The sequence below is a fragment of the Sturnus vulgaris genome, chromosome 3 (genome assembly GCF_052056855.1).
Source record: "Sturnus vulgaris isolate bStuVul1 chromosome 3, bStuVul1.hap1, whole genome shotgun sequence".
Taxonomy (NCBI): Eukaryota; Metazoa; Chordata; class Aves; order Passeriformes; family Sturnidae; genus Sturnus; species Sturnus vulgaris.
The window spans coordinates 51,731,735-51,747,623 of record NC_142245.1 but is presented as its reverse complement, the minus strand read 5'-3'; positions in this window follow the sequence as shown (position 1 = coordinate 51,747,623).

Here is a 15,889-nt window from a genome sequence, read left to right as displayed (position 1 = left end):
TTATTGTTGTAGATGCTGGGGACTAATTGACTTAAATATTAATTAAAATATTAACTATTACTCCTTCACCATGTAATTTCTTCAGCTTCCTGCCTTTGGGCCTGTTTATGCACTCAGCTAAATACTTACTCATTATCATTGTAGTTCAGGACAGTATTTTTGCCTGCATTTAAATTAAAATGTATACTGAAATAGTCTTCCAAATATGGATGCTTTCTCAATTTGGTCTAATTGACATTTCATGCCAATTTTCAGTTATTGCTCAAAACTTGTTTTGCTTCTTTGAAGATCTGTAGAAATAGGAATAACAAAGGCAAAGTATTTTATTAGCCATGTTTCTTTCCAAATTAAAAAAAAAAAAAAAAAAGTTAAGTCTCATTTTATTAGCACCAAAAGCCGGATGTTCTTTGCTGGTTTTGAGTCCTGTGAGTTTTATCTGTTCACTGAAGTTTAATGCAGGGAAGAGCAGTCAAGTAATTCACAAGGTTGGATCTTGGTGTTAAATTTTTGCCTTAACCATAAAACAGTTTGTTCTCTAGAAAATAAAAATATGAGCAATAAAGGGAAAGATTTTTTGCAAAGCATTTTGAGGAGTTTTTCAGCTATAAACCTCTCTCCCAGAGTCATCAGGGGATTTGTAAAATAAACTTATTTGAATTACACTGATGAAACTCAGTGAAATGTAGTGGTACATGGCTTTTCCAATCTACACTATTCTACAGATTTTCATATTGCAATTTAGCATTTGAAATTATTTTCTAATATTCTTATATTTCTAATATTATTCTAATAATTGAAAATTATTTTCTAGTGCCAACGTAAGTACATGGAGCCTCGGGTGTTTTGGGCAGCATAACAGTAACAGCAATGTTTGTCTACCTGTATTCTGTCTGACACTGTTTACTTCAGGGCAGAAGCCAGATCAGAGTATGGAAAGGTCTTTTCCATCTACTGCCATGAGAAAACTTGACCCAAAGAAGGGTGGCACCGATTGTTGAGTACATCACCTCACTGCTTTTGCTCTTGTCAAGCATGCAATATTAGTAGCACAAGGAAAGGAATTTAGGACAGCTGACCTACTGAAATCCATGTTACATCCCACTCTTCCTTTAAAACAGAGAAATGGAAAATTGCAATTCAGAAAAGTATTAGGAGCCAAACTCTTCCACACTGAAACACACCAAAAACATGTGAGGCAGGGTTTGTACATTGACCAATTGCAAAAATTGATTTTTTTCACTTAAAACTTGTCACTGAAAATTATGAAAGTTTTGTTTTTATCAGAAGTGTGACCAGTGGCAAGAGCTGGACTAATATCTTCTAAGAAAAATTTTAACAGAAGCCAGCATAATAATATCTCAAATTCAGAATGTTTAGAAATTGTGCTGGAAATATTTTCAATGGTGTTCATGCTAATGTGCATGCAAGCGTATATATGTGTGTGTAGTCAATTGTGTGCATGGGAATGCACCCAGTTTCCATGCAGATGGGCATCAAATTTTGTGGTGAAATAACCCATTCATTGAAGATGAGGCAATACTTCTTCATTCTTAGTCATTATCTGGTCTCTGATCAGGTCTGTTTGCTTCTTCCAAGCTATTTGTGATCATGTCTTGAGGAAAACCACAAAGGTGGCTTCAAGACCATCTTTTTGGTCCATTTTTTTTTCAGGAGAATCTTTCTGTCTTTTAAAATGGGTTGTGCTCTCTCAAACGTGCAGTTAGATGGACACTTGCAAGCTTGCAAAGGGATCATCTTTGAATATATGTGGTTCTTTTTCTCTCTTAAACAACATTGGACTGGGCAGGTCCTCCTGGTTGAAGTCCATCCCCCATTTATTATGTATTATTTTACAGTGTGATAGGGACACTGGCGTTGTCTCCTGTGAAAATCAGGGACCTGCTGAAGAGTTGAGCAGGTTGCACCGCAGGCATCTGTGAGGAGTGGGAAGGGGTGTGCTGGTGCAGAACGCGTATCACACCTCACTGGAGTCAGCTGGCTGCAGCTGAAAAGCTTCTCAGATTAAAAAAGTCATTGCAGAGGTGCCCAGGAAACATAGCAAGCACAATACTGGTTTTTGTGTTTCCCCTAAAGCCCTCAGCTCCAGGGAGACAGTGTTGGTTTCGTGGGTTGGGAAGAATCTTTCCCAGCAAAGATTTTGGTGAGCAGTGAGTGTGTGGGTAGAGCGTGCCGTGGGAGACTGGTGCGGGCTGATATGAGAGATGATATCAGAGATTAGTTAACCGTATGGGCTGAGTCCCTGGGGAGGTGTGTGAAATGAATCAGATTAAACAAAATTGATAATGTGAATACTTAATCAAACAGACAAAGGTAGTCTGCACAGCTAATTAGGGGCAAATAGAGCGTCCCTCTTGTACCTCATTTAACTGACAAATTGTGCAGACAGTTTTAATGGGAGTCTGTTTAGCAAAGAGAAGGCTGTACAGTTGACAGCTTGGCAAAATGTGGTTTCTGTAACACCACATGATGCTTACGGAAATTAGCCTGGTGCAGCTGAGCTCAGAGTAGGTAAGAGCTGCCCAAACTCGAGTAAAATGGTAAAACAAACCTTTTGTAGGCCTCTATTCCTGACTTCTTAAAGGGACCTGAATGTTTTTCTGCAAGCTGGCAAGGAACATTTCTGAAAAAGCAAAAAGGATCATTATTAGCAATACCAGAAAGGATCACTTCTGTAACCAAGAAGGCAGACAAAAAATTCAAACTGCATTACCTTAGTATATTATAATTTTATGGTTGGTCCTTTGAAAGAAGTTATTTTCTCAGCGTTTCAGGAGTTATGTAAATATGAATTACTGTTAATACTTCACACACAAAAATGACAGTGCAAAGCAATCAGCTGAGTCCTACAATATGGGCCAGCTCCCAGGCCAGGCTGAGGACTTGGACGAACCTGAGGCCACAGCCCATCTTCTGTGGCCAGAGGGTCTCTGCTACACTTTGGAGTGACTTTCCTAGCAAATACAGGTCTCTTATACTCTGAGTAACACAAATGCAAAACTTTTCTGTATTTTCTGGTGACTCCTTCCACTGCATCCTTCCTCTGTTCTTCTCCAAACCATATATTTTCATTGTCTCTCTCTGTATGTCCCCGAGGTTCACAAACTTAGCCCTATTCCAAAGGAAGATGAAAATGTTTGGATATGTTGTAAAGTCTCATGAAATAATTTATAATCATTAGAGACCAAGCCTTTCAGCAGAGTGAGACAAGTGGCCAACACTTGTTAGTTCTTTAAGGCCTTCACCAGATCCTTCATGAGGAACTGTTGTTGCACTGACATAGCAAAGTAAAGTGTCCTGCTTGCAAAGGGAGCACAGCTAAGTATGTATTAAATTTATGAAATTATATTCAGGCTTCTTCTGCAGTTTTGCACCCCCATCTGCAGACCTGCATTCTAATCTATATAGAATTTTGAACATGACAAATGCGAGAAACAAGAGGTTTAACAAGGGATTCTGAGCACATCCCTTTGTATTCTGCTCAAGATTGCTCTGTCTCACACAGAGTGTCATCAGGAGCAAGGGGAAGAGACCTGCTATCCCTGCAAGATGGCTCAAGAAGTTTTGCTGCAAATCATTACCTGGAACATGGCATCCTCTGTGGTTAAGCCTCTCTTTTCATCTCACTGATCTCTGAACATCACAAGAATTTGGTGTAGGTGTGTGATACACAGAGCTGTTTACATCTACGTACACATGTGCTGTGTTCACTCAGACAAGCTATACATTTTGACCACAAAATGGAGATACTGTAATGCTTAGAGAGTGAGAAGTCTGAGGCTGTACTACAAACAGTGATTCTCCTCTCAGTGTTGGGCATTTAACTTAGCTCTTCTGTACCTCGTTTCTACACTTGCAAAACAGGACTATCCTTGCCTCCTCAGAGCACTATTAGAACAAAATGCCATGTTTGCCATGACCATTGATGTCAGAGCACAGGATCTGCTATAGGTCAAATCTAGAAGTGACTAGCACAGCCAAAATCATATGTTGAAAGTGTCCAGGAAGATAGTGCAAATCGTAGGGACTTCGTGGCCCCTGCTTTTGTGACTCATTTGGGAAGCACATTAACTTCCTTCTCTTCCAGCTGAGTGCTGCTTATCACCTCAGCACTGCAAGGACTTCAGCAGAAGAAAAATGGAGTGCTGCCATCTCCACAAAAGCATGGAGTGTTGTCTCATTTGACATCTGACTTATGCTTAAACATCACCCACTGTTGAAAGGCATGAGTTTATGATGGAACATAAAGCTTGTAAACACATGCCCTGAACTGAACATTTCAGGAGTGAAGTGTATTATACGTGTAATAAAGCTACAAACATGAGGCACTGCCTGGAGCTAATGCTTTTGCTGAGTTCACTTCTGGAGCTCACCTCCTGAGGAACTCTGTCCTCACAAGAAAATTCCTTAATACAGAAATTATAGAAAAAATAAATTAAAAGTGAGAAAGAATAGGAATTATTTAATCAAGCAAATATTACACGCCCATTAACAAAATTTAAAGTTTCATCCTTGTATGGTTGTGAGTCATTTAGGCCTGTTTGTGTTAGGTTTTTTCTTTCATACCTTCTCAAGGAACCTTCGTAATGTGTAAAGCCATCTGATTCATTTTTTGAATATTTTCACATATTTGAGCAGAAGTCTGTGTAAACCAGCAATTCCCATTCTGTTCCATAGTGACTTACTCATTTTAGTCTACCCCCACTATAGTGAGATGTGTGTAATGGAAATTTCCTGTAGTACAAGTGTTCTAGTGTGGCAGGTCACATTTGGAAAACAAAAGAAAGAAGGGAAAAAGGAAAGGATAATGAGGGAATGAACAAGCAAAAGAACAAAGAGAAAGGAATAGAAAAATGATGGGGAAGCTTCTGTCTGAAGGCCCCAATTCCCACTCCTACACCTCTGAGAAGCAGACTTTCCGTCAGGTGGGCACAATCCAGCTATCACAATGACTGAAAAAGCCGTTGGGAAGCAGGAGGAGTTCTTTTTTTAACCTCTTCTCTAACTTGTTAAAGCCTGTGTAAATCCCACCAGTTCCCTCATGAAACGCTTGCCTGAGCAAAAGTTTTTCCAGCACATTTTTTGAGTGTCACATAATTGAAATAGGAGGGGATTTGAGCCTGATTCAATAGAGCAGTTTGAGTTAATTGATAAACCTTCCCTTTTTATTATCAGTGCTACCCTTCTGTCTGAAAGGCAGGGAGATTTCCTTATGGGATTTGAGCAAATATTGGAAATTGCGGTGGCAAATTAGCAGGGGCCACAAACCAGAAGTGACAGCTCAAGGAGGCTGGTGGAGGGAGTGGAGCAATCCCTTACCAGTAGCAATTGGCCAGACTTATCATATGGACTAATCACAACAGAGCTGGTGAAATAATGGGCACCAGATGTTAGCGCTTTGTAGACGTTGGCTCTCTGGAGACCAGCTCCGCCAAGCGAGCTCCCCAGGAGCAGGAGCATGGCTCTCTCATCTATTAATAAGACAGGGGGCTGCTCGTCAATGCTTATTCCACATATCTATCTGTGATAGATGCCACAGCCCCTTTCTGCAGCTTGCATTCACGAGGAGCATTTCCATGACTTGTATGCCTTAGATTCACAGCACTCCATTTTGCTCCGACATGAACGAGTGAGTGAAAACTAGTCATGCAATGGATCAAGTCACTGGTGGCTGTCTCCACAGAGATCTTTAATGGGGATGCTGCTCTGAAAAGTACTGACTATTTCCCTGCAGAATTTTACAGCTGTAAATGTTTTTACTGGCACAGTAGGTAGGAGGGAATGGGATGGGAATGTTTTCCCCAGGAGCTTTGCAGAGAGCAAAACTCTTAAACTACTCTCCAGAGTACAGGGGCTGCAGACAGGAGGAATTCAGAGAAGGAGCAAAGTAGACCCTTCTCTTGCTCTTCGTGCTCTCAGAGCAGATCTGGCCACGATCTAGCTTTATAGGATTATCTTACACCTCTCTAATTGTTTATAATGAGCTTCCTTGAAAAGACAGGGATTTGCAGCTAAGCCTCTGCTAAGAGCACTGCCACCAGCACTGCTGCCAGCTGCAGCACTCTGTGCTGTGCCATAGCTCAGAGAGATGATATGGCTGTGGTTTTTTGTGCAGAAATCAAACTTGGCTAGGTAATCAGCCTGGGCAAAGAGGATCAGGTACCTTGCCTAAAGTAAGTGAGAAGTGGAATAGAAGACCGTCACAGAATTAAATATAACTGCTGCTTAAAATAAGATTAATGTATCTGTGAGCCCTGCTTGTTCTAAGGGAGTCATGTCTGCAGAGTGGGCCCCATCACTGCCAGTGCTGGCCACAGAGCACAGGGATCCCTGTGCCCTCTTTTCAGCACTGCCAAACCAGGTCTGCTCCTTCTCTTTTGGGGTGCTGACTGATGTGGTATCAGTTTCAGATAGATGGGAGCTGTCTCTTCTATCTGATCTCTTCATCTCCCAGCACAGGACTTGGGCTTTTTCATGAGCAAAGACCCATCTCTGCAGAGGGGCTATAACATGAATGGCCTCTGAAGATATCGAGCAAATATCAATCTTCTTTTCAGCTAAAGCATCTTATAGATCCTGACCAAGGTGTCCAAAAGGAGAGGTGCAGGCAGTGCTGTCTCTGTTTATTCATGTCCTCCTCCTTCTGAGAAGAAAGAAGCTCTGATAAGGAAGATCTATAATGATAACTCATACACTCATAAATTGTATAATAATGACAGAACTGTAGGAATAATCTTAGATATTTTCAAAATAAAGATATACTATGTAGTTCAGTAAACATCAACACATATTTGTGCTCAGGGAGAGTGTGACTACTGTGCTTTTGGGTTTGAGTGGGTTTCTGCATGGCTGGAGACAGTGGAGGTGCCACTGTCCCATATTTGCAGAAAGGACCCATCATCTCTTCTCTGGGAGCTTGGGGAAGTAAGAGAATAAAGCCTGGAGGTTTTAAGAGTAAATGGAAAGCTGTTAATGCTCCTAGACTTCCAAGTGGGGTTTCAGAGCTTGTTTCTCTAGTCCTTGGCATCGGCAGGGTTTGCCAGTCCTTCAGTTGTTTTGGATACCTCAATTTTACCTCGACATCTGGGTTTCAGAAAACATTAAGCACTTCATCTCTGAAAATGAAGACAACTTCACGTTTTGCTTGTGTCAGGTCAGATTGGGCACTGGAAACTATTCATTACTTTTGAAATCTACCCCCTGGATTTTAAAAGGAATGGCAGCCCAAAAAGAGCACTCCTGAAAGGGACATTGACAGTAAAAAATTACTTGTCATGTGGCTCTGCTCGTTCATAGCTGGCAAGGACCTGTAATTTCATGGAAATCAGATGTTACCAGATTTGTTATTGTAATATTGTTATTGTAATCTGGATACACAACTCACTGCTCCCCAAGAATGTGTCTACCTTTTACTGTCACATTTAACACTAAATTACATTGACTTTTCTTCCCTGACTGATTATTTCAGTGGTGTTTATTTATAAAAATATGAGATTTCTTTTTTCTGGGAACTTTTTGGGCAGTTTTTGTTTGTGTGAGAGAGCTTAGACAACGTGGCAGAACTGACAGCTCCCATTTAAATGCCAAATGTCTCTTCCTAACTCCAATCTGCATCTAAAACAAAAAAACTATTCAAGACACAGACGTTCCTTGCAGACATTTTTGGTATTGCTGTGGTCCCCCAAGAGCTGTAGTTTTTTTTTCCTTTTGACACTTGAGATCTAATGATCAATCACCGAATACTTCCCCCTGTATCTGGATTAGCAATCAGTTGTGTTCTCTGGCATGTGCCAGGAACATCTTCCCCTCCCCTCTACAGGATGCATTTCAACTTGAAGCAGCAGCTTAGGCTTTGCCACTGCAATCACCAGCCTGATGATGTCTGGTGAAGAATGGCAGGAATGCCCTAACCAGAGAGGTTAAAGGGAAAAAAAGGAAAAGAAGGGAAAAAATCAGAGGGTTTCTGTCAATTTCTGACAGTGGCAGAAACATCCTCTTTTCCTGATGAGCTGCCTTTCAAGTCTTGGCAGAGCCATTACCAATTCTATGGCTGCATTTCCCTGCATTTGGGGCCATCTGTCTTTATTCCTTCCATTCTGAAGTCAGAAAAGAAAATTATTTTCACATTAGCAACTCATTAAATGGTTCCAAACTTGTAGCACAATCACTGCTGGAGCCAAACCCATTGTTTTTACACTTCCAAATACGTACTTGGAGGCATTGTTCAGAGATCAGGGGCTGGCTTGCAGGACCTTCTGTCATGCACATGAGCAAGTGGGTGGGGTGGGGCCCTGTCACCCTCATCCATCATACTCCATCAATGTCACCACCACCTGCAGAGGCATTACCCCCAGTCACTCACTCACTTGGTCGTTCATTTCTGTCCATCAACACGAGCAGAAGGAGAGGATGTCAGTGTGGCGGATGTAGGATGTCAGGATCAGGATCAGGATGTCAGTATCAGAACTGGTAAAATTCTTGAGGTTTCTTTAAGGCAGCGGAGGTACCAAAGACCATTTGATCACTTAGGCAAGTTGCACTTTGAGCTTAGTTTATCAGCATAAAGAAGCCCTTAGGAGCTACAGTGTTGATACTCACCGTGCAAATGCCCAAGGCTACTGCTGATTAATCAATGCAAAAAGCAGTGCCTTTAACTGGAGAAAGACAGAAAAGCTGTATTTCAGGTGAGTCTTATTATCGAAAGGAAACACAGTGGTAAAACCTGGATCAAACTCACTCTTAGGTCTCCTACAAAACTCCTCGGTTTCCCCTCCCTGCAGTGAATCACTCACTACATCACTGGCTGAATGTGCCTGATCAGCAAGTGCAGGGAAAAGGGGATCCCCAGCAAACCCCACATGCCCTACCAGTGCTGGAGAGAATGCTGCTGGCTTCAGTGGCCCTGCACTGCCCAAGGCACACTGAAAAGCCACTCGTATGGGACAGGGGAGCCACTTGTGTGGGACAGCTCACAAGAAAGCAAATACATTTCTGTGCTGCTTGGCTAAGCCAGTGCTAATATCTGAACAGCTCCTAAAACTTCAATCTCTGAACTGGCTGCTGAAATCCTCTTTGGGAACAGACACGAGCTCCCTCAGCCTGCCCAGCAGCTTGAAGCAGATGGTGGATGTGGTACCCTCTCTCCGGAGTTTTCCAAAGTGGTTATGCTCCTGTGGCTTTCCTGAGAGCTGACGCAGGCTTTGGGAGATGCAGCTGCATTTTAGGGGCTGAGCAAAACATTTTCTGCATTGCATATGAAAAGCCTTCTGGGAATCAGAGGGTATTAATCAATTTTACGTGTACCATTCCTTGCCTTTAAAAATCAGGGCTCCCTGCACATTGTTAAAGCCTCCCGGAGCCCTTTCTGTCCCTGGAGTCGATCACTGTGAAATGAGGACATGTCACAGCATAGCTTATTAGAGAAACCAGGGTGTTTCCGTTTGTTCGGATTTGTACAGAAAAGGGTTTTTCACAGGGGCTGTGCTTTGACAGTCTCGTCCTCCCCCAGGCTGGTTCACATTTAGCAAGGGGCGGCTGACAAAGCTCCTGGGCCACGGAGATCCACAAGGTGCTTGCAGCTGGCACAGATATCTCATTAGAAATTCATTTTTTCCTGTCATAATAACAAAGTGCAGAGCAGCGGTGGCAACATAGTTTCGTATGGGAAAGCACACAAAAGGGGACAGCTGAAAGAAGCTGTGCTTTTCTCCTGTATTTCCAGCACGACAGAAGCATCTTCAAAGGGAGCAGCCTTGCCCGTCCGCCGCACCCTCTTGGGCTGAATCGCTTGAATGGCATTTTATACACCTACTGCACCCTGGGGCCAGCCAGCCTCCAGGAAACCCATTCACCCGGCCCCGCTCCTTCTCCCGGCGTTTTGTTGTTCCCTACCCCACGGAAGCGGTGGGCAAATAAAAATGACAGCCCCTGTTTGTGAGCCTCAGCTCCCTCGCAAGCATTGCTGAAACCTGGCTCCCAGGCAAGTGGAGCCGGTTCATTTCTTAAGGGGGAGGGTGGAAAACCTCCAAAACTGGAGAATGACGGCTGTCTAATTTCCCTCTCTTTATTTGTGTGATGAAAGTGAAAAAGTAGATTCACAGGGCAGAAGTGAGAGGGGAGCAGCATCACTGCTGTGACTGTCACTGTCGGGATAGTGCAGGGATGAGGGCTACTGAAAAATTGGAACAGTTAGTCACTGTGGAGATGGAGAGTGGCAATGAAGCACCCTTCTCAGGCACAAGCATCTTGATCCACCTCTCCAAAGCTAATGAAAGAAGAGACTGGGTTTCTGAAGTCAGGAGATTTCATCTACTTGAAAGTGAAGAGTAAAAGCCTGACAAAGATTGCATTTAAAAATATTTGCTTTATTTTTCTCCCTATTACTTCTTTTCCATCTTTCCTTCCTTTTGTTTTTTTTTTTTTTCTTTCTTGCAACACGACATGTATTAGAAAAAAATAGGAGGATGGAGGAGAGAGACAGAAAGCAAACTAGTAGTGTGGGAATAGAAAAGGACTGATAGCCAAGAACTGAAAGTCCTGAAACAATGTAGTTACAACTCAGAAACTTCCCTCTCATACACAGACCAAAATCACATGCAATAATTTCCTTTGCCAGACAATGGGTTGTTTGATCTCTTAAAATAAAAACACAACCAAAAACTAAACCAAAGCAAAACAAAAGAACCTAACAACAACAAAACCCCAATAAGTACAGATTCCTGATATAAAAATCTAGTCTGATCTGTGTAACACATTAAACACCAGCACCTCACGTTTAGTCCAATCCTCCATAACACAGCACCAAAAAGCTTTGGCAGAAGTACAACAAATGAACCCACTTTGATCCCTCAGCCTGGAAGGGAAGCTGCCAGGGAAAAGCATCAGGAAGACCACTGGTGCAAATGCAGAACTCGCAGTTTTCTGCCAGAGAAATCTGAATCCCCAACTTGCTGTATGTGGTAGCCCAGAGAAAACAGCATCAGAAATCTGGGGTAGCATGAGTGTGAGGGAGACTGCAGACTGTGAGACAAAGACCACTAGGCAAATCTTTAACATTCCAGGAGTACTGTCATCCATGAAAGGATAATGTATAGATGCCTTTTCTATTCAAGAAGCCAACTGTGGGGCATTTCAGCTATAGACATTGGCAATAAAGTTATGTTGAGGAAGTGAGGATTCACTGCAGCTTGGATAAATGTTCAATAGTGCCCGAATGTACTTTGTCTAATTTTAGACACTCTCAAGACTGTTACCTAGCCCTCCAGAGAGCTCTGGCTTTCTGTACTGCCTAAATGGATAGGGTCCAGGGATGCCTATCACCTTCAGGCTATTGTAAACTCAGTTAAACTCTTCCTTCCCTCAATGTCACATTTCAGAAGTAGTTTAGTCGAGGGTACTGAGCATCCTTCTAAAAAGGGTCTGTAATGGCACAACTTGTAATCAGTGAGCATGGGGGATATTTGGGATATTCTTAAAGGGAGTACCTCAGGAGGGAAGGGATGGGAGTACTGGGCTGCACACAGTGATGCAACTTGAAAAGAAACAGAAAGAAAAGACCTCCACCACCTTGGCCTGCAACAGGAATTTTAGAAAGGATGTCTATGAGGCTGAGCAAGATGTGCACTTAAGGGGAGATTCTGATCTTCAGCAACTTGAACTGTGCAGATATTTGGGTTGTGCTCTCAGCTCATCATCAGGGCCTCTTTTGTTCCTTGTCTGCCAGGGGATTTCCAGAGGGTCCTTTGTTCTGTCCAGCTGGTGAGAGTCACGGGATGGGGGTGGGTTGGAATTGCTATTGGGGGGAGCATCCATATTGCTATCCATTTGAAATAAGAAGGTAGACGGGATGAGAGGAAATAAGACTTACCTAGTAAAGTCAAGGTAGGATAACTTACCTGAGCCATTGGACATCTGGGCAATTTCTATGACTCCCCAGGCTGAAATTGAGCTCTAGGTTGTTTACATGCAGCAGGCATAGGAGCTCATATGGGGGCTTCAGGTGGCACACGAGGCTCATGTCCTTAGGACTAAACTCTCTTCTTCCCATGACCCAGTCCACAGCACCCTCCAGGGACAATCTGTGCTTCACATTGTGCTCTGGAGGGAGTCATTGCCTAGGTAAGCACCGCCTAACTCAAACAGAGCTTTGCTGAGGCAGGTAGGAGCTGCGACCCAGGGCTGTGGGCTAACCGTGGGGGGATGCCTGAGCCACACTCTGGTCATAGTTACCAGTTTAGTCATGGCCACACAGCCTCTGATAGAGACAGCTTCCACACAGAGGACTAAAATAAAGAGTACCTGTGCACAGGCATGAAGAGATAATGATAGCTGGCTGATCAAGAGAAGATTTCCTCCTTGTAAAGCAATGTATTGGATCTATAGATGAATCTGTTGCATTTGAAAGACTCCTTACAGAGATTGTTAGGCCAGTATGCCAAGAATTAGGAGATGGTAAGTAATACAGTTAAGCAAAAACACAAGTAAGTTCAGAATTAATATTGGAAACTTCAGATTTAGCACATGACAAACTTGTCATGAGTGGGTTAGATTGGCCATACAGGTTTGTTGGTTGGATTGCCAGAATGACAGGGGAGTTGAAACATGAATTGGGCAATAACCCATGTGTGAGATTGTGTGGCTGATTCAGAGCAGGCATTTAAACTCTGTTGATTCCAGCCCCTGACAGAACACTGCTTAGTGAAGGGTTGGATGTTTTAGAGGGTTGCTCACTTTTCCCAAAGAAGAATCAGAAGTGGTGCCCTGCTAGATATATGAGAAATCTCAAAAAGCATGTATTTCCACAAAGGAAATCCAGAGATACTGGGTCGAGCCTAAGGCACTCAGCACTGATCACCACAATACAAAATAAAATCCTGCTAGTCTCTGGAAACCCTTGGGAGGCAAAGAGTCTCCTCTCATTGCTGGTCTGTGCTCCTTGACCTGAGCTATACTCTTGTAAGCTGACTGGATCCAGTGGCTCCAGATGGGCTCAGAGCACCTCTGTCTGCTCATACCTCCCAAGTATATCAGGCTGAGACTTCACTGCACAGGTTAGCTGTCAAGTCCATTTGCCTACTAAATAACATGGTAAATTCAACAATCTGTAGCACTCAGTGAAGGCTTAGGGATATCATGTCCCACACCCAGTGCTTGTCCCAGACTCAGTGCACTCACCCTATGCTTGCTTCTCTTGTAGTGTCTGGGGTGCACTGGGTAGTGCCTGCCTTGTGGTGCCTGGTAACAAGGAGAGAGAAGCAGGCAAAGGGAAGAGGGAGAACATGGGCACATGAAATTGTGATGTTGGAGGGCTGCAGTCGCTAATGGATGTCTAATCATTATAATCTTATTTGTTGGAAGCTTAACTGTTTTATACTGCTCTCTATCCTAGATGATTGTTGTTGTCGTTAAATGCTTATACTCCTTTCTGCTGCTTCTTTCCTGCAATACATTGGACTTGCAGAGGGAAAATGGAAAGAGAAGATGTACAGGATGTCATGGGCAGTGCTCACAAGGGCATTATGTGTCACATGGCTAGAGAAGATGTTAAAGTCAGGGGGGGTACTTCTTCTGTCCTCAGTCCAGAGGGATGAGGACTCAAGACATTTTCTTGGCCTCTCTGATGATCTTTGTAAAGATAAACTCTTGGAGTAGCTTTAGAGACCTGCAGATGGAAGTTACTGGCCTGTGTAGCACATGCAAAGCTGAACATAAGGATTGTGAAATTCATCCTTCACATCTGTGAAGCTTGACATGCTCTCACATTGCTTTCCTTCTTCCCAGCCCCCACTTCCCAGCAGACTCCAGCACCACCATATGGAGTGAAAGTGATCGTCTAGGAGGGGAGACTTGTGGTCCAGTCTGGGCACCCTGATCACTGGCAGCCATGATGTGTTTATACCCCCAGGAAAAAGAGCAAAAGACCTTACATGAACCAGCTATGGGATCATGCAGCCCTTTGACACAGTGGGCTGTCATTTAATCCTGGGTAATTGCGAGTGGGCATCAGCCCTGAAGAAAACAAGGTTTGTGTGTTTTGTCCATTACTGATATGCAACCTATTTAGCTCACACTGATGTGAAATGCAAAATTCCTCTTGTTAAAAACAGAGCAAGATCAGGCCCAGAGGAGGCAGGAATCTGCTGCCTGGATTGCATTGTATTCCCCTTCAGCATTTTTCCAGGTCTGTTTAAGCAATGCTTTGGAAGCAGCGCTCCCTGTCCTGGTACTATCAGTCTTCTGTGCATGTGTGTTTGTTTTCCTCAGCATTTTATTTTTGTACATAAGTTTAATTAATTTTTTTGTTGTGGCCCTGAGAGTAACTCTTCTGAAAGTAGCAGACCCTGAAATTCATTAAACCTGTGAAATGACAGGAGAAAAAGTGTGAAATTGCAACAGTCTGTTTGGGCCTGATTAATAGAAATTTTTCCTAACAATCCCTGGGCCCTTCTGGGGGTCAGTGGAACAGAGCAGCTGTAAAGACAGCAGGAGTAATTTAGAAGCTGCCTGATGGGGGCCATGCAGATTTGGGAACAAGTGGGGAGAGTCCCATGCCCTTGTTCAGGCCAGTGGGAGATGATTGGCCACCACAGTGTCACCTTATCAAGCAGATTAGCCCGAGGTGCGCTCCCACCACCTCGGAAGGGTTATTTGGCTTCAAGGGAGGTTATTCTTGTCCCTACTGTTTTAGGTCCTCCAGCAATGTCACCCATAAAGCTGCTTCTAGTGCATTGCCACATCTCACTGTCTGTGCTTCTCCTAAAGAGCCAAGCACATAGTGAGGGAGAAGCGCTGCAGTGGAAAGAGTTTGCCATTGCAGTGAGGCTGGGAGGAGATTGCTTCACTTTCTGTCCTCCTTGGTGGCTGAAGAGTCTCTAGCCAGGGCCCTAGCTGGGGCTGGATACAGTGCTTATGCTGCTGCTGGGGTGAAGTTCTCAGTGGCAAAGGCACTCAGCACTAAGGACCAGGGAGGTCAGATGGCTGTGTTTGTGAGGAATATTTCCCTGGCTCCCACCAGGCACCCCAACCTGAACTGCTGACTTTTTTCTTCTTTCTTTTCCTTTTTTTTTTTTTTTTCTCTTAAGCAGCTCTATATAGCCAAATTCTTTCACCCTAAGAAAGATACAAAAGAAAACATCAAAGTAAATGTCCCCACACTGACATAAGGCTAGAATAATGGTGACCTAGTAGCTAAAGACTGGGACGAATACTGAAAGTAATTCACTCCCCTCGATAACAATGGGGCATGTGTGACAATGATATATACCAGGAGGCGAGGAGAGCCACTTTTGTTGGGTAGCGATACCCCACAAACCCAATTGTAGGGAGATCAATACTGTCATAGGACAATCATCAAAGACCATCAGCTCATCATATTTTCATACCATAAGCAGCTCAAGGCGCCGGGGCTGCCTCTCCAGCAGAAAGCCCCGCGCGGAAATTTGAAGGGTGTGAAATCGACATGATTAATAATTATAGTTATTAGCACATGTACCAGCTGCTCATGTATGGTTTAGCCTGTGATTTATGGGGCCATAAATGCCCATATCTGCTTCTGACGTGGAAAGGAGAAGGGCACGCAGTCATGGGCAGAAAGCATCGTCCCTGGTGCCAGGGGCTTTCCTCCCCCCCGCTCCTGACAAAATTAAAACAACGACAAAAATGGGCCAAAAAGTCACCTCTGCTCCACAGCAATGGAAGGAGGCCTTTTGTTCACATGTCTGCCTTAACGGCGGCTGAAACCTGTCTGCTCAATGTCCCCAAAGCCTTTGAAGTTTGGATCGCAGCTAACAAGGGCTAGGGATTTCCCTCCCCCACACAACTTCACACTGTTGCCAGGCTGCAAACAATCACCATACATATTACAGATGAAACC